General features: G+C 34.6%; 1 long non-coding RNA gene across 1 annotated transcript; it reads left to right on the top strand.

The window, feature by feature from the left end:
• The first annotated feature begins 1,624 nt into the window (after positions 1-1,624).
• LOC145555854 (uncharacterized) lies at positions 1,625-4,084 on the top strand. Its single transcript, XR_014091594.1, has 2 exons — positions 1,625-1,791; positions 3,791-4,084. It is a non-coding gene; the product is annotated as an uncharacterized LOC145555854 (long non-coding RNA).
• Positions 4,085-7,537: the final 3,453 nt, after the last annotated feature.

Raw genomic sequence — 7,537 nt, 5'->3', positions numbered from 1 at the left:
TATGAGCAGCAGCACGAGCCCCGATGTCCTAAGTCACCGAGAAATTCTGAACCCGCTTCAGCAACACAACAGCCTCCTCGTCTAATTCCCCAAGTGAAGAAAATGAGAAGTAAAGGAATCCATATCCAATTGCTCGACAACTAGATTTATACTTGATCCGCTTCCAATGAGCTGCATGAACCACAGTCTGTCCAATGACAAAGTCAGATAGCCTCGATTGTGTCAAAGGAGAAGACCCTGTTAAATCAACATAGACATCCAGACCACGATCCCAGGAATAAAGTAACTTATCTGCGAGTCTTAGGGCCTCTTAGTTCCCTCCAGATAACCAAATGTCAAACTCCTTTCTAGCCGAAATCCCAGATCGATAACAAACATCAATAAGAGTATCCCAAACAACATTATGCCGATGTTTAATACCAACCATACAAGCACACGATACAACGTGATCACTGAAGATATCCTCATTAACAAATATTAATAAGAGTATCCCGAACAACATTATGCAGATGTTTAATACCAACCATACAAGCACACAATACATCGTGATCACCGAAGATTATCCCCAGTGAAAACCCTTAAACAAGCAGCCGAAACAGAGAATAAAGGAACACCCAAGTGGTAGCACAATGCAGATCGATAGGTCCTTGCATTTATCGTCTAGCCAACCCTGAAATTGGAAATGCTCAAAGCCAAGCAGAGGAGTGATCTCCCTGCTGCGATTTCCACAATGCTGATTAACGAGGAGATAAAGAAAAGGTGGATTCCACAGATGCGGTAACCTTTGTGAAATATATATCTGCCAATTTCTTCATGAGTTTAGGGGCAAGGACCTCACTAGGTATACGCAAAATGTCAAACCCAATCGTTCCATTAAACAAAAGAAACGCATCCGCGAAAGCTCGACCAAGGCCATCAATGCCAGCATACCAGAGAAGCTTTGTCTGCAACTCAGCTGTAACCCCCCATATTTTTTAATATATTTATTTATTATTTATACAAATATTTTTATTTTAATTTTATAATATGAATTATTTTGTTGTAAACACAATAAGATTTTCAAGCCAAAACTGTTAAGTGTTTAATTTAAATAATAATCCCTTTAGAGTTACTAGCCCAAACACTTAATTCCTATTCAAGCCCAAATTACAAGTTCCTACTCCTAATATCCCAAATAAAAACCCCAAACCCTCACACTCTTTCTCTCTCTCACGTAAATAAAAAATAAAATTAAAAAACCCTGAAGCTTTGAAGTGCCGCCGCTGCCCAGCCAGACGCACCACCTCCAGCGACCCACTGCACGTCGCCGACCACCCTTCACCACCAGGCAGCCGCCCCTTTGACAGTTCGCCCTTTCTTCCACCTTTTTCTTCACTTCTCCTTGTTTTATTAATTTGTGTAAAGTGTAATACCCCGTATTTTTATACGTATTTTATTTAAAATATGTATTTTACAAGGGTATTTAAATAATTTTAGTATTTTAATTATGATGTTTTAATTATTTATCCCATGTAAGTTGGGAATATTTTACTAAAGGAAATTTTGTTTAATTAATTATTTAATAGAAGTTGGGGTTTTATTTTAAGAAATTATGATTTTTAACAAGTTTTAGTAGGGAAGGGATTAGGAAAAACTAAATGAGGAAAGTTTAGGGTAAAAGGGGTGATAGAGAAGGGGTATAAATATCCCTCTTATGAGGCAATTCAACTTTGCCCAGAGTGGAGAAAACCCAAGGAGACTTTGAAGTAAGCAATTTCTACTAGTCGTGGCAATTTTAAAATCGTACTCAAGGTACGTACGCGTACTTAGCATATTTTTGGTGATGTAGTATCATGCTAGACTTGACTCAATTAATCCTAATTAGTATCATGCTAAGATTTATGATTGGAATCGTGGATTTTTTATATTGGTGATTAAATTAGAAAGTATGATTTATTTGAGATGGATTAATGGTTGGAAAGTTAATGTTTGGCATGTTGTGTTTGAACCACACTTTTATTTATGGCATGTTAGAATGCATGATCAATTAAACTACATGTTTAATTATGTTAGGAATATTGAAAAGGAATTTTATTATGGTTCAAATAATTTTGGGAAATTCTACATTATAACCCGCTACTTTTTGAAATTCTACGCTGTGCCCCTGGTTTTTGAAACTTCTACACTGTAACCCTAAGGTCTCATTGGTAACTCTGTTTTACCCTTGTCGTTAAGTGTACGTTAATAAAGTTCCGTTATCCCAAAAAAATTAAAAAAAATTAAAAAGAAAAAAGAAAACCAAAATCACCAATCCAACCACCCACAACCAGCCGCTGCAACCCACGGCCAACCCTACCCCCGTCCCCTCAAACGTCGGATGCCTCTCAGACCCCCTTTCCCTCCCTCGGTGACTGCACAGCCCCGATGACCCTCCCCTTTCCCCGTAAAACCACTCGTAACCCCTCCCCCTCCCCCTCGAAAAAACACCTTAAATAACCTCCAATCGCCGGAAATCAACGATCCGCCATCTCCCTTCACCGCAGCCGTAGCCTCCGCTGTTGTTCCTTTTCTCTCTCTCCACTCTAGCCTCCTACTGCCGGAAATTGAAAGTTAGGGTTAGGGTTTGGGATTTGGGGGTTGGAATTTGAGAGATTTTGTTGAACTTCGTGGTGGGTGATTCAAAGGGGAAAGGGGAGGTGGTCGGGGCAACGCGAACGTCGGGGGAGGGGAAGAAATCTAGGCGGCCGACGCTCCGGAGGAAGGGTGGTGGGACGGCGGTGGCAGCGGGCTGACCATGGGGTGGTTTTGGTGTTTTGATTTTTTTTTTTATATATTTCATTTATTTATTTATTTAATTAAATAAAATTTTTATGTCTAACGGAACTATATTAACGGTGATTTAGCATCAAGGGTACAACAGAGTTACTTACTATACCTTGGGGTTACATTGTAGAAGTTTCAAAAAGTAGGGGCACATAGTAGAATTTCAAAAAGTAGCGGGTTATAATGTAGAATTTCCCAATAATTTTTATTGATGCTTTAAGCATGAGGAATGACCTATATAAGTGTCTATGTACACAAGGAATAAATTGTATGTTGGTGCCTTTGTGCACTTAAGGTGTTTTTAACACCGAGGGATAGGATTTTTGGCGCATTATGCGTTTAAGGTGTCTTTGACACTGAGGTAGAATTAAAAATGGTTCAACATTAAATAATATGTGGTCACTAATTATTCAAGAATTAATTTGGTATGTTTGGTTGATTGAATAATTATTGTTGATTGTTTTATTATGCTTTGAGAGTCATCACCTAGTCCAATAAAATGTAAATAACGTAAAGTGAAAGAGATTATGCACCAAAACTCTTGGAACGTATATACCTTGAGTATGAACAATGGGGGGGAGTTATGGGGTTTTATATTTAACCATAACTTCTAATGGAGTACAGGACGCTGTACATTCCTTTTTATTTATTATTATGCGCAGGAATTCCGCCACCTTTGAGTGGTTTTGTCGCTGGCACGGTTAGCTCCCGTGTCAGTTAACCTCAATTTATTTGGGGGAGGATAGTTGGAAACCCGTTCGATGCGTAATCAACGCTAAATGAATTATTTAGTGTCTAGTCATTGTGTTTTGTTGATTGATGTGTGTACTTGTAAACAGGTGCAATAAGGTAAGTGTGTTGATAGGTGAAAGCATGTTAGTGTGTTTAATTTACGCTTATGTACTCAGCTTTGCTGATTGTGTGTGTTTGTGTATTTGGCCATGTCTTTACCTTGGCCCTATGATGACCCATTTTTAATGGAGAGTAGTGGAAACAAGTAGAGATAAACTTTTCAGGTATTGAAGCATAATCATGATGGGGCATGAGAGAAGAGTGAATCTTGCTAGCTTTCATTAGGTTACGATGTGTTTTATGCTTTATTTATTTATGACATATTTTATGTAGACTAACACAAAGGTTTGGTTTTGGAACGGTTTTGAATAAGGGTCTTTAATGGTTCCAAGTTGTAGTTTGATTTTATTTGACATTGTTTGTTTGGTTTTAAACTTTACTTTCGTTTGGTCGACTTTTGAGTTGACTTGTTTAAACGGTTTTTAATTTTGAGTCTTCCGCTGTGTATCTTTGATAATTTTCTTAGCCGATTTCACGGTGGCGGTAATGTCTTAGATATTCCTAAATCGTATTTTAAAGAGTAGAATGGGTATTTAAAGGAAAGGAATTTCTAGGGTGTTACATAAAGCTTCAATCGTTTTTGAATTTTTATTATTATTATGGTTTGATATTATACTTGGGTTATAAAAGACTATGAATTTATGAGTTTGTCACGTTTAATTTATAATAAAAAAAATTCAGATTTATGTATGTATATAATTTAGGTTTTAAACATTGATTTTTCATGTTTTAGGGCTTGAAAACGTGTTACCAAGTTATCTAATCATATTATGTTTAAATTACATCAAAGTTATGTATAAAATTTCATATTATTAAAGTTTCAATTTTTATGAACAAGTTATGTTAATTTCATGTTTTTATGCTTTTAAGCCTATAAAATAATTATTGTGGGTATTTTATGATTAAAAAGTTTTAAACTTTAAATTATAACTTCAAGGATAAATTTTCAGATTTGTATACTTTTAATTTGAAGCTTCTAGCTGCATTGAATTGGTATATTTTTGGGTTTTTAACACACAAACTTACTAAATAATGATTATTTTAAGTAATTATGTTTATGGGGTTATTTTATACACTTAAACCAAATTTTCAGATTTATTTACTTACTTTAAAGTTGCTAGAATTTTATGTTATACACTATATTTTCATGATTTTAACATATAAACTTATAGCTGGGATATCATATTATTAACTTTGACTAATGGGAACAATTAAAAGGCTTTATTTTGATGGTTTAAGAGGTTTTAAAGTAGTTTGGTATTGCTGTAAATTTATTTGCTTGGGTATTAATTTAATTCTCGTTGTTTGGTTTAGGAGAGAACTTTGTAGAAGGCAACTTCTAGTTTCTAAAGTGGCCAACCGAGTTGTTTACACAAGGTACCTTCTCTAATTTACGAAAACACCCATCTCGTTCTCTGATTGAATGTATTATTGTTAAACATATTTTAGTTCCTTTTTATTATCAATGTCTCTTATGGACTTATAACTTTTTGTTTGTTTGTTTATTTCAAGAGATTCATCTAATATGAAGGAGAAGATATCAAAACTTGAATTGTATTGAAAAGTATCAAAAGTACTTGATATTTAATTAATTAAATATAAAGGATAATAAAGCTTGTTTTGATTTTTGTATTTGACTTTGCCTTTTACAATTTCTATTCAAGTTGATTTATTTATTGATGATGTAAATATACAACTTCCGTGATTCCAGCAAAATTAATCCCATGATTTTTTTTTTAATTTTTAAAATGACATAGAAAACGATCTTAGTCAACCGTTCTCTTTTGTTCTAGTTTTTTTTAAAAGCATACGAAAAAGAAAAGAGAACAGTTATATGAGATAACCGTTCTCTTTACTCTTGCATATAGAACGCCTCTTGCACCTGTTCTGTAAGCTTTACACATCGCTTAGCAGAAGAACGCCTCTGAGGCATTCTATAAGGCCAAATTCGACTATTCTATATTCACGTTTTTGTAGTAGTGTAGAATGAGTAAAGGAGGAATTTAAGTCTTGTATGACGAGGTTAAGGTTGTGGGGTGCTTTATGCACTCAAGGTGTTTATACACCGAGGTAGTTAAAGGAATAAATAATAAATGTTTCTTGTCACTAATAAATCAAGAATTGAAATTGGAAGTGTGCTTTACTTGATTGAATTGATATTGGATTGATTGAATTGTTTTGCAAATGAGTCATCACCAAGTCTAAACTTGTAAAACATGTAGAGTGCAAGATGGATGAGCAATAAAACTCTGGATTTGTGCACATCTGGATTAATGACAATCAGGGGTTGGGGTACACGGGGTATTAGCCGTGCACTTTTCTTCGGGCCATCTAATCTACGAGTCTCTTATTTCAAATACTTTTCAAAAACTAGGAGTTAGATGAGATCTCATACTAGCTTCAGTCACGGAGTCGCGCCCGTGGTCATTGGATGTTTTATTGATGTTTCCGAAAGGATGCATGGGGTTTTCTTTTATTGATGTTCCAAATGGAGCATGGGTAGGACAACCTTGTCTATTGCTTAATCCAATGAATAAAAATGATGAGTTAACTACTTTTAAATAGTGAAGTCTTAGTAAATTTATAGTTGAGTCGTGTGTTAAGTCTACAATCTAATAATGTGTGATGATTGATTATTAGTAGCATGCTAGGGATTTCTTATTATGTTTTGCAGCTTGTATGTACTCAGCTTTGCTGATTGCGTGCTTTGTGTGTTTTTCTTTGGTCATGGCCATCGCCTTTTAATGACCCTGTGACGATCCAATTCTTACACTTGTAATATTGGGGAGCAGATTAACCACAGGTTCTTACACATGCAACATTCGTATCTAGGAGGTGAGATCTTGAGTGGAGTGTTGGTTGTTGTAGGGAATAAATTTCAAGCGTTAAACCCCTAGCTTGAACCCCACTGTGATCATACACTAAAGTACGGTGGCGTCCAAAAGGGAAGAAGATAGAGTAAAAGAGTTGCCAACAAGTTTTAGGAACTTGTAAACCGTTCACAGGGTGAAGGTTACACCCCTTAACGATCCAAGAGATCGTCAACTCCATAAGGTCTAGAACCAAATAAGGGTTCGGGGATGAAGGTACAAATCCAACCTAAAAGAGGTTGAACCTGCCCTAATAATAGACCTCTACTTTATTCTGATCGTATTCATGTGCGCTTTCTGACTAACATGCAAGCAATAGGATTAATCCTAAACCTGTTTATCTATGTTGGTTGAATATTAATGCAAAAACAAATCTATTATTGGCGATCACTTGAATTATAATCACATTAACCCTAACAAGATTATTAATTATCTTATTAAGCGTGATTACAAGTACCAATTCCCTTTAAACATACATAAAAGGTGTGATCAAGCAATAAATAAATAAATATCAAGCAACATAATAATGAATATCATAACAATAATCATGAATAATAATAATAATATCATCATAGATAAAATAATCATCATCAGAATAATAATAACAATAACATTCATAATCATCATAAATTATAACAATTATAATCATAATCATGTTCATGTTAATATTAAAGCATAATAAAAATAGCAAGATCCTAGACATGATACTAACAAGATTAATAGCAAACCCTAGCATGTCATTAAGCAATAAAAATCAAATCTTTAACCCTAACATGATACTAACAATCATAAATATTAGGAAGAAAATAGGAAGCATCGTAACAATCATATTTTGCATATTTGATATTATAACCTTTTCCCTAAACATGATACTAGGAATATCATAATAACAATTTAAACATGATTTCTACATCATAACATCAATAAAAACCTTTAAAGTACTTACTTTGATGCTTCGTACCTCTTTCTAATAACAAAATACACACGTTAGTAACTTCAAGGAAAATAATAAA

Source organism: Chenopodium album, chromosome 8 (assembly GCF_948465745.1).
Source record: "Chenopodium album chromosome 8, dcCheAlbu1.1, whole genome shotgun sequence".
Classification (NCBI taxonomy): domain Eukaryota; kingdom Viridiplantae; phylum Streptophyta; class Magnoliopsida; order Caryophyllales; family Amaranthaceae; genus Chenopodium; species Chenopodium album.
Note: the sequence above shows the minus strand (reverse complement) of the source record. Positions and strands in the feature narration are given on the sequence as shown.